Source organism: Mustela lutreola, chromosome 7 (genome assembly GCF_030435805.1).
Source record: "Mustela lutreola isolate mMusLut2 chromosome 7, mMusLut2.pri, whole genome shotgun sequence".
NCBI classification, from domain to species: Eukaryota; Metazoa; Chordata; class Mammalia; order Carnivora; family Mustelidae; genus Mustela; species Mustela lutreola.
The window spans coordinates 136,599,554-136,619,690 of record NC_081296.1 but is presented as its reverse complement, the minus strand read 5'-3'; the positions used below and the strand labels follow the sequence as shown (position 1 = coordinate 136,619,690).

Sequence of the window (20,137 nt, the reverse complement as noted above, 5' to 3'; positions counted from 1 at the left end):
ACCAAATGCAAGTCTAATCACCACGTTCCTCCACTTCCATTTCTCCTGCAAGAAAAAGCCCCAAATCACCAACAGCACTCAGGGACATGGCAACCAGGTCCCACTGACCTCTGCTCCCCTGGAGCCCATCCTTTTCCCTCTCGTATTTTAAGTTCTGGGTATAATAAGCTACTATTTCCCAAACACAACACGAGTTTTCTTAACTTGGAGTTCTGCTTACATTCTTTACCTAAAATGCTCTCTCCTGCTTTTTCTACTAGGAAAAACCCTGCTCATTTTTCAAGACCCAGGCTCCATGTCACCTCCCCAGGGGAGCCTTCTCCAAGGCCAAATCAAGCTCGTCCTCTGTGGGCCCAGAACACTTTGTCCATAGTAGTAATAAGCCATTCTTGGGGTATATTACAGATAGGTTTATGCTCCCAAATTCTTGCAGGGGGATGACTACATCTGGATCATCATTCTGCACTAAGCACAAACACAAGGCACAATATATGTTTGAAGAATTAAATCAAACTGGTTATTTCAACCTCCTCATGTTACAGATGGGGAAACTGAGGGCTAGAGAGAAAGTGACTTGCAATGGTCATTCTATGTATTTGATCAGAATTCTTTTGCTGCAAGTAGAAAAAAAAAAAAAAAAGAGGATTGGGGGTGGGGGCGGGGATGTGGGGTGGTGCTCACCAAATGGAAAACTCTCTCTTCAAGCACAAGTTTGGTCAAGGATTCAGAAAGTCTTGTCAAGAGCTGGTTCATCAGCTCTGCTCCCCGCTCTGCTGGCTTCATTCTCTGGCTCAGCTCAATAGCCACATGTTGCTACACATTACTGCTACAAGCCAAGGAGTGCTGGGAGCTACTAGACACTGGAAGAGGCAAGGGAAGAGTCTTTCCTAGAGCCTTCAGAGACCAGGGTCCTTCTGATGCTTTGATTTCAGACTTCTAGTCTCCAGAACTAGGAGAGTAAATTCTGTTGTTTTAAGTCACGGAGTTTGTGATTTGTTCCAGTAGTCGCTGGGACCTCATGCCACAAGGGATCCACGTGGTGCTGGAACTCCTCTACAGCTCACTATCAAGGTCAGTACCCTGGTTGTGATATTGTACTGTTGTTCTGCAAGATGTTACTCTTGGAGAAAACTGGGTGAAGGGTACATGCGATCTCTCTATATTCATTTCCTACAACAGCATATGAATCCACAGTTATCTCAAAATAAATTTAATTACACAAGTTTTCCTCTGAAAGACGTGCGGTAAACAGATAGGAGGGTGGCTAGAGAGGAGGCAGAGAGACTCGTTGGGTGTCGCTGAAGCAGTTCAGCACAGAGGTGATGGCCCGTGGACCAAGTGGTAGCGAGGGAGACGGAGAGATGGGGATGGGTGGGGGAGAAAAGTGGAAGGTAAATGTGACAGCAGCAGTCGGGGATTTATTGTGGATGGGAGTAGAGGAGTAGTGATGACCATGATGACTCTGACCTTGTTTGACTAAGAGAACAGTCCAAGGCTTTACCAGAGCCCTTTTGGGAAAAGAGCACATTAAAAAAAAAAAAAAAAAAAAAAAAGAATGGGAAGCCCAGCGTGCTCAGGACAGAATAGCTCAAAAGACCAGGATACCAGCTTTTTCTCAGCGCTGGCAATCTGTTGCTTGCTCACCCCACCTCTATCTGCATTTCTCACCCTTATTCCCCGAGAGAGATTCTGATTGCGTCAGTTTGTCATAATCCAACACAGAGCATCCCTACTGGGCAGTCGTGTGCCAAGCCACTCATGGGCCCTCCCTGTGATCACTGCATACCAACCGTCTTCTCCTTGGGCACTGATTCCTATTCATGAAGCACAAGACAGCCACTTTGTTCAGACAGATTGGGACTACAGTACAGAAAGAATTTAGGATTTCGGGTGTCTCTAGAACAACCACTAGAACTATGCAGAGATGGCTGAGGATAGAGAAAGCTTGCTTTCAGAGAGTCTCTCCAGTCACTGACCAGGCAAACAAGGAGAACCAGAACTTTTCACACCCACTCCAGCTTTGTTTCCTGATGAGAAGGAAGGAAAGTCTTTCAGAAGAATAAAGGTGAAGAACTATATCTGATTTCAAGACTCACCACAAAACTACAGTAATCAAGATGTGTGATATTGGCATTGATAGACAAATAGATGAATGAAACAGAACAGAGAATCCATAAATAGATCCACACACGCGAACACCTGATTTTTGAAAAAGGTGTAAATACCATTCAGAGAATAGTTTTTTTCAACTGGAACTGGTACTGGAGCAACTGAATATTCCTATGGAAAACAACTGAACCTCACTCCATACCTCACACCATACACACACACACACAAAAAAAAAAAAAAAAAAAAAACTCAAAATAGATCAGAGACCTAAAAGTAAAACCTAAATCTGTGAAACTCCTAAAGGAAAATGCAGATGAAAAACCTTTGGGATCTCGGGTTTGCAAAGACTTTTTAGATAGATGCCAAAAGTATGAGCCACTAAAACTATGGTAAGTTAGATTCTGTCAAAATAAAAAATGCCAGTCTTTGAAAGATGCTATTAAAAGAAAGAAAAAAAACACAACAGACTGAGAGGAAATATTTGTCACCATATATCTAATAAAGAACATGTATGTAGAATAAAGACCTTCCAAAATAATGAGAAAATGAGCAAAAGATTTGAGCAGACACTAGCAAAAAAGATGTACAGATGGCAAGTAAGCACATGAAAAGCTGTTCAATTATTTTTAGTTGGAAACTAAACTATCATTATTCATTAATAGTAATTAATGAAGCTTAAGCTCTCATTACTCATTAGGAAAACGCAAGTAAAAAACCACACACCTATTAGAATATCTAAATTTAAAGGAATGACGTATCAAATGTTGGCAAAGATGCGGAGCAAATGGAGTTTTCAACTAGTTTGGAAAATAGCTTGGCAGTTCCCAAAAGAAAAACAAACAAATTAACAAAAAGTCATATACCTAATATATGATCTGGCCATTCTACTCCTAGATATTTATACAAGAGAAATGAAAACATATGTTCATACAAAGGCTTGTACTTGAATGTTCCTAGAAGCTTTATTTATAATACCCCAAAACTAGAAACAACCCAAAAGTCATCAACAAGTGAGGAAATAACCAAATTGGTATACCCACACAGTGGAATACTACTTGGCAAAGAAAAGGAATGGACTTTTCTTGCTCATTACAATGAATTACAAAATAATTATGCTGAGTGAAAGAGTAAGACAAAAAAGCATGTGTAATGTATATTATCACTTATGTAGAATTCTAGAACATGCAAGTTAATCTAGAGTGACAAAAAGGGCATCAGTGGTTGGCTGGATACCCGGTAAGGTGGAGAAGGGCAGAAGGGGGTTATTACAAAAGGGCAAGAGGAGACTTTGGTGGAGGGGACAATTGTTACGTTAATTATCTTGATCAAGGTGATGATTGATTTCATTGGTACATAAATATGTCAAAACACCCAACTGTATACTTTAAATACACACCATTTTTGTATGTCGATTATGCCCGAATAAAATTGTCTTAAAAAAGGAATCTAGGAAAGAAAAGAAAACAGAGCCTTTCTCCCCTGTGTGCTCTCTGTCGCTGCCCTCATCCGTCACAGAACTTACATGCTACTAAAAAACGGGGGCCATGTTTTCTGTCCCCACAGGCCAGTCACTTATAATTAAAGAACAGTTTTTGGGGGGATAAGGTTGGGTGCAGGAGAAAGAAGACAGGCAAAAGATTCTTTATCAAAGTCAAGGCAATTCCTTAGCAAAGTCCTTCCCATTTGTCTGGAACCAAACAGATCTAGGTATAAATTATGGCTCCATGATTTAGCAGTATTTTAATTTCTATCCTCTCTAAACCTCTGTTTCTCTACCTGCAACAATGGGTTCATGATACCATGCAAAGGATGCTGGGAAGGTGACATAAGGTTCTATTTACAGAGACTGACATCACAGAGTAAACATTTCCTCTATCCAGAGAGGCAGCATCTAGAAAAGGGCCAGGCCTGGAGTTCAAAATGAAAAAATTGGGGTTCTAGTTCTAACTCTGCTGCCGACCCCTTATACGACTTTGCTGCTGGTCTGAGACACTGTCCACCATGGACAGAACATATCAGCTCTCCGCTCTAGAAAGTTCTTCAAAGCCCTGTTGCCGACTCAGTTAGATCAACAATCTGCAAACTATAGCCCTCAGGCCAAATCCAGCCCTTAACTGTTTTTGTAAGACTATAAGCTGAAGAGGTTTTTAACATTTTAAATGGTTGGGGGAAAATGTTAAGGAATAATATTTTGTAACATGGGAAAATTATATGAAATTCATATTCCATTGTCCATGAATGAAGTTTATTGAAATATCCCACTCCCATTTGCTTACATTTCTGTGGCTGCTTTAAGATACCAAGACAGAATAGAGGAGTGACAGCTGAGACCTTATGACCTGTCCCTTTCACATAAAAAGTTTGCAAACTCCTGAGTTAGGTCTTCAGAAACAGCATGCTTGTCTTGCTACTGACTCACCTCCCTGTAGAAAAGCATTCAGTGTGTTGAGATTTAATGTTATGCCCTTAACTTTTATAGGGTTCATAAGAAACATCCATTTGAATGGAACTTCTGTGTCTTTTGCAATAAATATTTCCTTGAATTTTATGCCAAGGAAGAAGTTTGTCTGCAATTGACCTTATATATGTCGTTTTATTACCCCAGTGTAGCTGGAGCATTTTAAGTGGCAGACAGAATAACTTCAGATTATTTTAAATTATATTAGCAGACAATTCCTTATTTTAATTATTATGCATTTATTATATATGTGTTTATCCTCTATCTGGAGCTAGTTATAAAAATATGAAGCTTTCTTTTTAATTTAAGTAAGTGAAATAATTGTATCAATTTTTTTAAAGTAAACAATTAACAACTTGGGTAGATCCACAGGAAAGGCAAAAAACCACAATGGCTGTTTAAGAACAATGAAGGTTTATAAATACCATATTGGACAATAGGAACATCTTTTCCTTTTTATCACAGTTGCCAGGAAGTTCAGGATTCGAGGTAGTGCCCATTCGCAGAAATATCCAGGGTTCTGTAATCTATCTCATTCTACTTCTCCCCATCTGACTTTATTAGAGTATTGACCACAACATATAGTTTCTGCTGGCTCAACATGTCTGTCTTCCAAGCAAAATGGGAGCTTGGTATCCCATCATGGCTGTGTACTCAGTTCTAGAACATGTTAGATAGACAGAAAGAGGTGTGAAATTAGCAAAGGAACGAAGGGGTGAAAGGAAGCATGAACGGTAGTGTTTATTTCCCTATTCTTTTCATCAGCTAACCAGGAGGCATTCCAGACAGCAAGTGGCAGAAAGGGTGAGATACCCAGCCAACCCTGGGGAGAGGAGACTCTGAAGTTCTGGCTGGGTCCTTCAACTGCCTGAGAGAGGCGGGGGGTGGGGGGAGGGTTGGGCAGCTAGCAGCTAATGAGTGCCAAGTATATCCCAGACACTGTGCCTGCCTGCAGTATTTCCATCTACATGATAATCCCGTGCAAGTATATACTGTTGTTATCCCCATTTGGTGTTAAAACCAGGCCTAGAAACTTGGATTTCGTGGATCGATAAGATACTCAAAAACTCAGGCAGGACCCCATATGGATATCGAAAACATCCATTTTCTTAAATAAGGTCAGTGGGAAGAACTTATTGTCTACCATTATCCTTATTTCATAAAAAAAAAAAAAAAATGGACATCTTAACAATTAAATGGCAGCACCTGGGTGGCTGAGTTGGTTAAGCACCTGACTCTTGGTTTTGGCTCAGGTCATGATCTCAGGGCTGTGAGATCAGGCCCCACATCGGGCTCTGCATTGGGCATGGAGCCTGCTTGGGATTCTCTCTCTCTACCTGCCCACTCCCCCCCAAAAAACAACTAAATAAAGGGAGAGAGGAAATGGCCTCAAATAAAGAACAATTCTTTTTATTGGAAAAAAGTTAGCATTAAAAGAAACCATCACATTGCCCTTAGTTTCCCCAGTGATCAAAGAAAATATTTGCATAAGATGGGGTAGGATGAGTTAGGGAGCGTCATGACATACCACAGGGAGATGAGCTCAGGTAAGTTAGGCAAAGCCTCAGGGTGGTGCAGAGGCAGGTGTGCCCACTGTCGGGCACCTGGGCCAGCACACGGAACAGAGCCTGGGGACACCCCCAAACAAGACATTGGAGATGGCAGCTGTTTGTGTCCACTCCAGGCATCTGCCCCAGCATGTTAGGGAAACAGAGGAATTTGAACCTGGAATGCACCTGGGAGGTCATCCTATCAAACTCCTGGCCTCACAGAGAGAGACATTCGATCTCCAAGAGGTTAAACTGCCTCACAGAACCACGAGGCTACCAGGGACAGAGCCAGGATTCCAACCCTGGTCTCCATCTTCCTGACCAATACTTTTTTCTGCCACACGACTGGTGCCAGCCAGAGCAGAAAGGATGCTAACTATGGGGCATCTACTTCTAGGTGTGGGATATGGTCGTTTGCCGACTCCGAGGTACCAAGAGGACACAGTTCCTGGGAAAGAACAGTCCTCCCCCTTCCACAACATGCATCAATCACTAGATCTTGAAGGTGCTGAGGACCCATGGGGTGAGAAGAACAGCGCCCCCTACCACCAAGAAGCTCCTAGATGAGTTGTCCCGGCGCTGCGCAGTGGCCCAGAGGGTTGGGGTCCGGGGCTGCGAGAGACTGTACATTCCCCAAGCTCTGCCCCTGAGGAGAACACTCACTGGGCGTGCCAGCCCAAGCATGGGGACACAGCGGCTTGACTGTTCCATTTTTGTTCTCCTGTTCCTCTTGAATTCATTGACATCTGACTACTAGTCCCACCAAGTAATGACCTGTGAATGGTCAAATGCAAAGACCTCCCTTTCAGGCCTGAATCCATGGGGCCTCTGCTCAGCATGGGACCACGTGTACACACGTTGTCACAGGTCGTAAGCTAATGACATCCCCTCCACCCAAGAGCATGAGCCAACGATTCCGGTATCCTTGATTCCTTGCTCTGCCCTACCCTTCCTGTCCAAGCTCTTGTCCAGTCTGTCCTGTATTCCAACAAATCATCTCTTAACATTCTGGGCCTTTCTGGAAACTCTACAGCTAACTCGACGCACTCCTCGCTCCCTGGACCACACACTGGCTTTGCTCTCCTACCTTCTGCCCACCTCCGGTCCTTCCCGACTTGGCCCATGGGTGACAGTCTAAACCAGGAGTCTAAAGACTACACTCAGGCTAAGGGAAGCCAAGTGCACCCACCACCGGTTTTTCTGTTTTTAAGTGGTTATCAGTGCCTACAGAATATCCTCAATTTTCCTCTTAGGTCACAAAGCCTGAAATATTTACTCTGTGGCCCTTTCTGGAAGAAGTTGGCTGACCTTTGTTATAAACCCAGAACTGTTTGCTGCTCTGCTTCTCCTCACCTGGGCCAAACATCAGTGCAGATCAGAGTCCCCCAAGGCACTGGCTGAAATGCAGATTTCTGGGCCCCACCTCCTAAAGGGTCTGGTTCAGTGGGCCTGGCATGGACCCTGAGATCTGCATTTTAATGAACGCTTGCAGCAAACACCCCAGATGGTTCTCACGTAGGTTCTAATCACAGGTCCAAGTTCATGCCTTGTGACATTCACTCCACCTACAGAGACAACCAGAAGGTCCTGAGACCCTCCAGGCATCTTCGTGCCTTTGCTCTCACAGTCGTGTCTGCCCAGGAAGTCTTGGCAAATGTCTTTTTCTCTCAAGGCCTGATACAAAGGCCACGACCCGCATCCCCGCCCCCTCCCATTGCCACCCCCGCCTCGGCCCTGCTCCCTAAAGCAGCTGACCCTCTGCAGCACAGGCGGTGTGCCCGTGTGTTTGTCGCAGCGGCCACGCGTGAGCTCATCCTGTGAGACCTCGCTTCATGGTGCCTCCAGCCCCGGGAGAAGAGGCACTTGGTCAATATTCAGTGAATCAATCAATGAGCCATGGACTGGTTCCAAAGCGCCACAGGACGCAGTGCCACGTCAGGGCTGGAGTCTGAACACTGGCCCCCGCTCGGGTGACCTTCGCGCCTTTCCACCAGCTGCCAGAGCAGAGGGGTTCAGAGCCAGGGCGGGCCTGGGTGTGAATCCCGCTCCGCACCTCCCTCGCTCTGTGACCTTGAACGACTTGTGCAAGCTCACCGAGCCTCATTACCTCATCTCTAAAATGAGAAAGATGACACTAATAGCACTGACCTCATAGAGTTGCTCTGAGGCTTCAGGAACAATCCACAGAAAGCTCTCGGGCGCGTGGGAAGCATTCGGCGCCAGTGCACTGTGCTCCTTAGTCCATCTGCCCCAGCGGGGCCTGACCGGAAGCCAGGGATTTCTCTAGGGAGGAAACAGCAGGGACAGTTCAGACTGAGGTCGTAGGGTCAGCCAACCCCATCCCTCTTGTCACGGATATCCCCTGGGGAAATCCTCCTTCGGGGGGAAGCCCTGTCAAAGTGACCCGGAACCCTAGGAGTGTGCAGACTCCCCAGCTCCTAAAGCCCCTGGCACCCAGCCCCCAGGCCATCCCAAGAAATGCACCCCACAAATACCCTCTTCCCTGGAGGGTTAAGGCAGAGTCGTTTCCAGAGACAGAGGACACTCGGCAGGCCTGGGCCAGGGCCAAGGGCGGGGATCCGCAGCGGATGCTGGCAGTGTGCCTGCCCAGGACAGGAGTCGGCAGCACTGCACGCTTGCTGAGCTCCGTCAGGAAGCTCAAGACGGGGCAGATGCCGCCAACCCCAGGGAGAGGGTTTGACAGAGCTGTGGCGGGAGCCCCAGTTACCCACAGTGCGGACCCTCCCCCACCCCATGCGACGTGGCACATCCTTGTGTGGGGAATCCAGGAGAGGGACTTCTGGTGCGGGGTGGTCTTCGGGGTCCAGAGACCAGGTTACAGATGCCCCTGCAGCTGCTGACTCTGCCATGGAGCCCACAGGGCTTCAAGATTAGATACTTGAGTCACGTTTGGTCTAGCATGCTCTTGGGCAACCCTTCTTTGCTGGCACAAACCAGAGATATAGGAGCTGAACTTGAGCACAAACCAGAGAGCTAGGAGTTGACCTTGATGTTTCTCTGGCCCTTACCCCGCAACCTCCACATAGAACTCTGTCATTTTTACTTCCTAAGGATCTCTGCCATCAGCTACCCCCATTCCCAACCTCACTCACTCTAGTCAATTTATTTCTCTTTTTCCTTTGTGCATAATGCTTCCCAACATCCCAGGTCCCTTCCTTACTAAGCTAACTGCTCGTCTCCCCACTCACTAAAATGTCAGCTCTGTGAGGACAGAGTTCTTCGCCTGTTCGGTTCACCAGGCACATAGTAGGTGTTCAGAAAATATTCATGGGCTGATTCTCCAGGAGCAGCCTGTCTTCTCTGAACCACTACCCCAGCCTCCTGTGTGGCCCGTGGTCGTCCACTCTGGTCCATTTCCAGTTCACTACGCAGTGCAGCATCTTCTCTATTGCAAAGCGATCTCACGTCTGCTCTGTGCTGCTCACACCTGGGCTTGAAGACTCTGACAGATCTACGGTTTCCCACAGCTCTCAAGATGAAGTCCGGGCCCTCTGCCATGGTCCCCTGGGTGGCCCATTCCTGGCCTGTGCTCCCCACCTCCCTGCTTTCCTCACTCCAGCCCCACTGGCCTCCCTTTGGCTCTACCCATTTACCACAAGCCCTGAGCCCACGAAGATTCTGTGCTTGGAACAATCCTCCCTCCCTTCTTCACCCCTGCTCATCCTTCAGCTTCCGACTCTGGGTGGTCTTCTCTGCACAGTATGCCACCCTTCCTTAGGTTAGACCCTCCATCATTAGGATCGCCTACACCATCAGGGACTCCCCCCCACACACACACAGCACTTGTCACAGTCACATTTAAATACCTCTCTGTGAGTGGTTTGGTAACATCTTTCTGCTTGATTATCCTGTAAGCTCCAGGAGGACAAGACTGCTTTCCTTGCTCACTATTCTACCCCCAGTACCTAGCTGAGTGCCAGGCATCTAGCAGGCACTCCATAAACATTTGCCTAATGAATGAATGAATGAATGAATGAAGTGAGGAATCCAAGGCCCAAAGAACAGATGTGGCTTGCTCACACTGAAAAAGCACAACCTGGAGGTCATGGTTCCAGGCTGGGAACAAGATGTCAAGACTCTGCCCGGAAGTCATCCACTTCTCTCCCACGGGGCAGTGACAAGGGCCCCGCTCCAGCCAGCAGGGCACACAGCTGGCTGGCACAACCAGACAGGGCGATGGCACTCAGGCCTGCCTTAAGCCCTTCCTGGAACAACACCTCCAGGCAGTCAAGACAGAAGATCAATGTTTTGGAGGATATTCCACTGTAAATTCTCCTCTTGGAGATGACAACTCACATCTGCATATGGAAACCTCTGAAAAATCTACAGATCGAAAACCAATGGTTTACAATAAGCAGAGGATTTTCTTGGTACAAAGGAAAGCATTTCTGCACACAACCCGTCAACAGGTCTTGGAAGCAAGTCCCCCAGAAGGTCACCTCCAGGCACAACCAAGTGGACACTCATTGTTTCCAAGAAAATTTATCAAATCCTGCCCAGTTTCAGGCTCCAGGACAACAGCAGAGGGAAAAACCAAGCAAGACCCCTACCCTCCAAGAGCTTACATTCTAAGAGGGAAAATGCCAAACACATACCCAAGGAAATGGTGAAAAAAAAAAACAAGAGGCCATGGTTAGAAATCACAGTAAGAGATGAAGAAGGAGCACAGGCCACGGCTAACTGTGGGGTGGAGCTCTGGGGGGGCGGGCAGGTGACCACAGGGGACAGCGTGAGGCACTGGGCCAGTCTAACAGGAAGGCCAGGCCCACACACTCCACGCTCCCAGCAATCCCACCCTTTCGCTGTGAATCAGCTTGAGACAAATCCTAGTCCCTTCCGATGTATTCCCACAGGCCTCCCCGCCACCACCCAAGCAAGGAAACACAGGTGCCTCCAGGTTAGGACTTAGGGAGAGTAACATAGGGCCTCTGTGTTGTCACGTTTCAAACACATTGTTCCTGGATGAAAAAACCACATACAGAAAGGAATGTGCGTCTTCCTGGACATAATCTTGAAAACCAAGCAAGCTTAAGGTATAATATCCCACTGAATGCATTAAAATGTTTCTGGCGAGCAAAGGAATTGCTTAAATGGAAAATAATTGTTGAGGAGTCATTACTACTAATTCAAGATGTGTCGAATGACATTGAAGTGTTCTATTTAATGTTCTGTCATTACTACCATCTTTTAGAGAATATAAAAATAAGCGTTCACTTGATGACCTGAATGCCCATACCTATTTTCCTCATAATATCTTATGACCATCCACCTGGAATTCTCCAACCTTGGGAGTTGTCAAGAACGTAGCCCTCACCGCTGAGGAGGGGAAAGCCGGCAACATCCGGGTCCTAGATGGGCCTGAGGCTGTTGGAATGTTAGGTAACTTTCCCAGCGGTCTGGCAGAGCTGGCTGTACCAACAGAAGGACATGCTGCCCATCACATGCTCACCTCCCATGCAGTTCTGTTTCGCATGAGGCAGGAAGGAGGAAAACTGGCTGCCGGGTCTGGGATCCCGCCCCACAGCGTGCCCTGGTTGACCCTCAGGGGAGGAGTGTGGAGTGTTTCCCTGACATTGAAAGGACTCCTGGGTGCTGCGGAGAACTCGCTGCAGAAAAATAAGGCTAGCCTGACCCCTTGTGGTGTGTAGCTTGCAAAGTGCACTCTTGGCTGTCCAGAGAGAACAGGCAGAAGACTGGGTTTGGAGTGAACGTGGGCCTGCTGTGGATTGCACAGTGGACCCCGCGAAGATAGGTTGTCCCCATGTGGCCCTATTGAGATAAAGGGTCTTTATAGATGAATTAAAATGACGGATTTGAGAAATGAAATCACAGTGCCCGGGTGGCTCAGTTGGGTAAGTGTCCGACTCTTCATTGGGGTCGAGTCTTGGTCTCAGGGTGGTGAGTTTGGGCCCCACATTGTGCTCTACCCTAGACGTGGAGCCTGTTTAAAAAACAAAACAAAAAAAAAGAACGAAATCATCATCATGGATCACCCAAGTGTCCTTGTAACAGAACACACAGACACACAGAGAAGGCCATGTGGAGGTGGTAGAAGAAAGTGGAATCATACGGCTATAAGCCAGCGACTGTCAAGGATTACCAGAAGCTAGAGAGAGGTATGGAATGGATTGTCCCCCAGAGCCTCCAGAAAGAACCAAGCCTGCGGATAAACGTTGATTTTGGACTGCCAGCTTCCAGAGCTGTGAGAGATTAAGTTTCTGCTGTTTGGAGCCACCCAGTATAGAGTCATTTGTTGAGGTGTTCTGGTGTTGAGGTGTTCTGGGAGCTGCTGCTCCAAACAGCTCAGGGACGAACTCTGGGGTCATTATTAGTGCTGAGTATCTAGAGCTCCCTACCTTACAAGCCCAGGATAAGATTGTGCTTCCTGCCCCTGTGCCCTGTGGTCAGGTGGGGTCAGGGGACTAGTTTGGACCAAATGATCTGTGAGTCAAAGGTGGCACATTACTTCCAGCGCAAGACCCTGCAGAGCTCTTTCCCCGCAGTGTTTAGGAAGGTGGCAGCCCTGCCAGCCTGGGTTCAGAGTGATGGAACAGAGCCACGTACCGCTGGGGTTGTAAGGCCGTTGAAAGGCCAGGTCATTTCCTGCTGCAGCATAACTGGCTTAAATATGAAATACTTTATTTCAACCTCAAGTCGAGCTCCCTAAGGCATTACTGAGATACGGAGACATTTTTTGAGCATTGCAAACAATTTGCTTAGGACGCCGCAGGCTCATTAGAGGGCACGCTTCTATTCTGGGGGTCATTGAGCTGAACTAACTCAGTATTAACACCCAAACCAGTTCCACAAGTTACTTTCCTTGCTGTTTTCTTCATTCATTAAAGTATCCATTTTCTAGCAGTGTCAAACCTTAGGAGGCCTACGAATCACCACAGGATCTTGTTAAAATACACGCTGTCAGAGTTCAGTGGTCTATGATGAGTTACATTCTGTACTTCTTTTTTTTTTTTTTTTTTTTTTAGGATTTTATTTATTTATTTGACAGAGATCACAAGTAGGCAGAGAAGCAGACATAGAGAGGGGAAGCAGGCTCCCTGCTGAGCAAAAAGCCCAATACAGGGCTTGATCCCAGGACCCCAAGACCATGACCTGAGCCGAAGGCAGAGGCCCAACCCACTGAGCCACCCAGGCGCGCCTCATTCAGAAGTACATTCTGTACTTCTAACAAACTCTTGGGTGTTGCCAATCCTGCTCCCATCCACGGACCACACTCTGAGTAGCAAGGTTTCAGGGAAGGCTTCTGTACAAAAGTAATTACTGAACTAACAGTTAAATTAATTTCATAACATCCATAATTATGGTAGTGCATCTCTGGAAAGCTAGCTATTGTTCCATGCGTGTGCAGTTAGCCTCACGGTGGCCTTGTCTGTGAGGGAGACCAAGCAGATCTTCTTACACAAAGAGAGACCTTCTCAGGGTCACAGAGCCAGGAAATGCCAAAGGTCGGACTAGGGCACAAACCATGTTTATTCTCTAGCAAAGCCTCAGTAACAGTCCTCAAGATTTCCTCCATGTTTATAATATCCAGCAAGATTCTAAACATAGCATGGGTGTGTGTATATGACTGGAAACCACCGCGATTTCAAATTCTTTGGTCACTTCAAATGAGCTTCTGTTACACAGTGTATTGGCTCCGGGTGTCCTCTTTCACGGGGAAAACACTGCCCTCTAGTGGGCTTCCAGAGCATGAATGCCAGGAGACCGCCTGGGTTCCAACCTTGCAACTTGGGCTCCAGAGCTCCTGCCCTTTGAACCAACACAAGGGCTAGACTGTGTAAGAGATCCAGGCACGGCCTAAGTCATGGCCCTTACCTTCTCGGGGTTCTTGAGGCAGTAGCAGCCATATAACATTTTGCATGCAGCAATTTGTTCAGAGTGCAAAGTTTGTGATCAGAAGATGGGCCGTACATTTGAACCTTTCTAGGGGAGTGGCCTTGGGCAAGCCCTTGACCTCTCCGATCCTCAATCTCCTCATTTATGAGAAGAGTACACAAATAGGCTTGCCTGGCAGGGTCACTGGGACGAGAGATTTGTCTTAAAAACCAGCAGACTTGGGGCACCTAGGGGGGTAGTTTGCTTAAGCATCTGCCTTTGGCTCAGGTCATGATCTCAGGGTCCTGGGATCCAGTCCCACGTCGGGCTCTCTGCTCAACAGGGATTTTTCTTCTTCTCCTTCTCCCTCTCCCTCTGTTCCTCCTCCCTGTCTGTGCTCTCCCTCTAATCAATAAATAAAATCTAAAAAAAAAAAAAAAAAAAAAAAGAGCAGCAGGACTTGAGAATGAAGATGTAAGGAAGAAATGAGAAGGTCATGACTTCACAGCAGTACCAACACATCAGGTCTGGTTCACAGGGGCCGGGGGCGGGGGGCGGGCAGCCAGTGTGGGGGAGGAGAAGAGGGGAAATGACATTTTCCTGTGCACCTGAAAAGACACTGGGATTCTGTATGGCAACATCCAAAACAGTGGAAAGAAGATGTGGAGTGAGGGGTGGAGCTCTGAAAAGGCAGGGGACTGGAAGGGTAGGTGTGGAGCCCATGTGCCTGGCGTTAACACTCAACCCCACTCGCTCCTCAGCAAGTGATCAAAGCTCTCAGTGTCTCGGACCATGCCCCGGGAAAGTGAAAATGAGAATAAAATGAGTTAGTGCCGGCGTGTGGATTATAACATCTACTGAGTGCTTTCTGTTCACTGGAATATTACCTCCATTGCGGCGGGTAGCTCTGATTATCTGTTTCTCTGTCTCCTGGTGCAGAGGAAACGTTCGAGAAATAGTCATTGAACAAACGAGTGAATGAATGAATGGAGGACTTGTCACAGGGCTGATGCACTTGAGAGGCTTTTGGGAGGAGAGGCGACGGGAGAAGCCAGAAGGCTGAGCCTCAAATGTTGCCAGAGCTAGGGGCTGAGGGTCACCCTCCAACCAGGCTCATTCTAGAAGCATGCAATGGAGGTTTTCCCGTGGAAAGGACTAGGGCAGTGTCAACAGAACAGTGTCTGGAGGGAGACATTTGGGGGGTTTGTGGTTGGGGAAGGTGGAGAAAGTGCACTGGCCTCTAGTGGGGAGAAGTCAGGGATGCAGCTCAATGCACAGGACAGTCCCCACAATGAAGGATCATCTGTCCCCGCATGTCACCAGTCTGAGGCTGAGAAACCCTAGACTAGACGTAGGTGTCCAAAGGATCCTACCTAATCCCAGTTGTGTTTCTCACTAGCTCTGTGGCCTCAGCAGTCAAACCCTGGCTCTGAGCTTCCTTCTTTCTCTGTAAAACGGGGACATCATTAATAACGAGGCTTGTGGGGAGGCACGGCATGGTGTGTTCACGGCTCCTGCCATGTGGCAGGCTCATGTTAAATCCTCCTAGGACGCACACGAGAGGACGCCTAACACAGATGAAGCCTCATCTCCTGGGCAAATCACTGAGGCTGAATCCTGCTTGCAGAGCTTGACGCGTGTCACTGTGAAGAGGTCGAATTCGTTCGCTCTTAGCTGCCACCATCCCACATACCACTGCAATCATGCTAATCTTGGTCTGGTTCCTCCTTTCATCTTGACCAAGGATGTGGAAGGTGGTGTGGAGCCGGGAATGACTGGATGGGACACCAGAGCAAAAGAACAGGCTGAGGCTCCTCTGCTCATAGTCTGCTCATAATAGCTCGTAACCTTGACCCAAGCAAAAGGTAGCTGGCCTCAGTCCCCCACGTCAACGTCCTGGCCACTGGAGCATGCCTTGAATATTACAGAAGCTGCCAAAAGCCACTAGAAGCTTATAAAAACAGCTGCCTCTGCAGCCAAGAAAACAAGGCGTCTGGGTAAACTCTGGTGAAGGTTACGTTCACTTGCGTGTTAGTGTTAATGAGTGTGCAGATGGATGGCCTGGGATGCACAGGACATACCCTGAACTCTGTCCTTGCTGGACACACCCACACAGGCTCCCCTGGCTGACCTTTCTCTGGCCTGCTCCAGCTGTGGTTCACAGATGACTCTGGCCTGACCAACCGCCCCTTTATTTCCTGAGGACAGAGGCTCGAACATCAGTTCTTTCCTCTGCCCTGAATGTCTCCTAGAGAATGGATAGGGAACAGGAGGTGGGGGGAGGGGCAGGAATCAGACTAGGTTAGAAGGACTAGGTTAGAAATAAGATTCCTGAGCCCCTCAACCAGTAATATAGCTAACATTTTTGGAGCTCTTACTTGATATCAGACACTGTACTGTAGTTGATATTCAATCCCTCAACACAACCATGGGTTCAGCTTAAGGATGTCTATTTTACAGAAGTCAAGTGTGTTCAAGAATTATCTCGGCCCAGCTCCTTCTCAATCTAACCAATAACTGTGACCCTACAGCTAAATGGGAAGTGGACGTGCACAAGATCCTCCCCACCCAGCACTCCTGTGAGCGTGGAGGGGGAAGGACATTTTGCCCATTCGGAGAGCTGGTTAGTCACGAGGACTAGAGGAGAGGGGAAGGCCACTGGCATTTAGTTGGGGGGAGACAAAGATGCTAAACATCCCATATTGTGAAGAATGACACTCTGGTTGGGAATCACTCAACCTCAGCTCCCCCCACTCTGTAGTGTAGACCATGTCCCCTGCACGATCAGGTTATAATGAGGATCGAATGACAAGTCATCTGGAACGCACCAGCTCCCCAGGGGCAGCAGGCAAGGTCAGAGCCCCAGCCACACCCCTGGGCTCTGTACTGCTTCTAATCAAGCTGGCCTCCCCTCTGCCTCTCTTTTTCTGAGAGCTCTGTGGCTCTGAAGGTGTGTTGTGCCCTCCCACAACAGGGCAAGCTTGAGGCATGCCACACCCTCAACCAAGACTGCCGGAAGCTGCTGTTCAAGAGGCTCGTGTGCACACTGTTTCCAGAGTTCTCCAGCAGGACTAGGGTCACCTAGGGTGGTAACCAGCTTCCTTCCCTTCTCTGTGTCAATGGCCCTCTCCTTCTCATGCTTCCTGGGATAACCTCCTGGTTAAGCCATTTGCTCCCAAACCCTGTCTCTGGGTTGCTTCTTGGGAAACCCTATTTAAGACACTGACTAGAGGCGCCTGGGTGGCTCAGTGGGTTAAGCCTCTGCCTTTGGCTGGGGTCATGATCTCAGGGTCCTGCTTTGAAGCCGGTTCTCTGTCTCTGCTCAGCAGGGAGCCTGCTTCCCCCCCCCCTCTGCCTGCCTCTGCCTACTTGTGATCTCAGTCAAATAAATAAATAAAATTACAAAAAAAAGAAGACACTGACTGAATAGTTGAATGTTAATTTCCTTTCCTCCATATCCTTGTTGTTTATGTTTTTTCAATCTAAATCTCCTAGCATGAGAAGGTTTGTGTCTTCTTGCATGGGCCCTGCTGCTTTTAATAACTGCGGATGGCGAATTATGTTAGTTCCCCTCTCTGGCTCGTTAGCAACATTATGAAAAATCAGGTGGAGAGGGAGGTCCATTAAATCCCACACACTGAAAAGAATTCCTTCCCGCACATTTCCGTTTTAGGACTGACAGCCCCACCACCCACTGCCAAACCAAGAAGGTGGGGGGGGGGGCTTGTGGGGCAACAGCGAGAGACATCCGTGTGGGCCCAGGGGTGCTGAGGGATGGTGTTAGGGAGGCCTTCACTGCCTCCCTGTAAACACAGAGCTGCAGTGGCCACACGGCACCCAGGAATACAGATAGCAGTGCTCCCGGGGGTCGGAGGGGAGACATCAGGAAGGTAAGCAGCCTTGCCGCTGAGAAAGGAGCTAAAGCTCTGGCTGAAGGGACGGCCAAACAGCGACACCGCCAGAGCCCAGCAGCCCTCCGGGAGCTCCAAGCAGGTGGAATGAGCTGCATTAAGGAAGGGCCTGCTTTGAAGCCGGCTCTCTGTCTCTTGCGGCAATGTTATTTCTTCCAAGTTTGTGGCCCTTTCCGGGAAGCGAAGGCACACCGGACGGCTTGGGGAATGTCCTGAAGATACACGCTTCGGCCATCCTTGCTGATGGGAGGGCCACCGTCACTCCACAGCCACCTCCAGGGCCCTTTCAGCCCTCTCGCCTGGGACGTGCGATGGGCCACCGAGGGCTGAGGGACAAACCTGGTCATCCCACACGGATGTGTCCTGCTGTGCTCCCATCAGGCGCTCTGGTCTCGCCTCACACTCATGCCTCCGGGAGCGGGGCCTTCACCGGTTTGTCACAACTGCAGAGGACGCGCGTGGTAACAAGCGCTCGGGGTTTGGGGATTACCTGCGATCACGCACATCAGGAGCCCCCAGTTCCCAATGTGTCCTGCCCAAGTCGCAGATGTCAGCGAGGAGCCGCCGCGGAGTGGTGGCCGGCTCGGGCCGGAACGCTTTCTCACGTCCTCCCGAGACGCTCCCACAGCGCAGGCCTGGTAAATGTCGGCCCGAGGGCACGAGCAAACCGAGCTGCGCTGCAGGTACTGTCTAACGCGGCCGTTTCCTGCGCGCTTGCCAGATCCCGGGTCCTGGCTGAGCATGTCGGAGAGAGCCCCAGATTTTATCTGTTTTTAGCTGATTCCCTACTTCTGAGGTTTCTCCCCCCCCCCCCACCCGCCCCCGCCCGGGAGAGAGCACCCCCTGCTGAAACACCCCGGCTCTCTCCCTCTCCCTTGTGCCTTTACAGGGCGACTCCTCCCCCATTGGTGAGTTGGGAGGAACTGAGCATGCGCAGCAGAGCCGCTGCCCTCCTGCCTCCTCTGGAGCCCTCGTGCTCCCCACGCCTGTTCCTGGGGTGGTGCAGGTCCAGGGCTGCTGGTGGGCCAGGCAAGCTGTCAGTCCTAGGACTCAGGATCAGGAAATCCTGTCAATTCAAACTACACGTTATGACCTGGCCTTTATCACTAGTAAAGATGATCTCCTGTCTACATCTACAAGGACTCATTAATTCAAGAATTGGGTCAGACCCTGTTGGGGAAGGGTAGTACTGTTTTTTGACTCCTTATTCGACATTAACATAGTCTCTGCACCGATACCATGATGGGTTTTGGGGTGTTTTTTTTAAGCATAGGGTAATGGACTTGCCCAAGGTCACACAGGTGAGCTAGGATTCAGACTTGGGTGTTTGACTCCAGAGAATGGCTCCTACCCTATGCTGTATGCCTCATCGGAAAGCTTCTGTCTTCCCCACGCACTGGAGTGCATTTCCAGTCTTCAGAGAAGAGGGCGAAGGGAACCTTCAGGATCACCTGCTCAGGGAAACCAGGCTGAGCCCTGGCCCACGTGCCTCCCAAGGGAGGCCTCGGCAGTTATCGTTTCAGGGGGCCTGTTCCCCAGCCGGGGCCTTGCCTGGAGTCTTGATCTCTCGCAGGAGCTCCCCTACCTTCACCTTCTCTCCTCTCCACTCTTCATCACTTGGCAAAAATATCCCAAACCTTGAAGGACCTGAAACTCCAACATAACCCTCCATGAGCATGGTCAAGTTTCTCCTGGCTGGCTCTCTTAGTATTTTATTCATTCCTGGATGCTCTCGTGGCAATGTGAGCTTCAGGCCACATTCATTTTTCAAATGACATGTTGGCGCTGCTGTGTGGCACCACGGTCGGGAACAGAGCACGCCCCCGACTTTCCTATGCAATCTCCCCTTCAGGACGTTGGCAACACTCCTCACACGCTCCCATGTGCTGGGTGTCTGCAGAGGCAGGGACCTTACAGTCTGGGAGGGACTCCGCCTCCTCTTCCTTTTTCTCTCCCTCTTCTTCCTCCTTCACTTCTTTTTCAAGTAACAACCTAGCTTTGCATCTGAAATATAGTGCCTGGTTTTAAACTCCAAGGACTTGGAATCAAAGGAGATCCTACTTTTCTAATACTATTAAAGAAGACTGAAGGCACAGAGAGGTTAAGGGACTTGCCTTATCGAAGGTCCCCCAGCAAATGAGTAGCTGAGCCAGACTAATCTCTTGACTCTTGGTCCAGTGCTCATCCTAGAATGCTGTGTGTTTAAACTGGGTCTGTAGACTTGACCTAAGGACTGTGTAATTAAGTGAAGCAAG

At 48.7% G+C, this 20,137-nt stretch overlaps 1 long non-coding RNA gene across 9 annotated transcripts in view; it reads right to left on the bottom strand.

Annotated features, from left to right (window-relative positions):
* The window catches only part of LOC131836847 (uncharacterized), a 206,630-nt gene that overhangs the window by 98,891 nt on the left and 87,602 nt on the right, over positions 1 to 20,137 (bottom strand). For all 9 annotated transcript variants that reach the window (XR_009355819.1, XR_009355822.1, XR_009355816.1 and 6 more), the window contains one exon: positions 8,266 to 8,400. This is a non-coding gene — a long non-coding RNA (uncharacterized LOC131836847). The remainder of the gene's footprint in view (positions 1 to 8,265; positions 8,401 to 20,137) is intronic.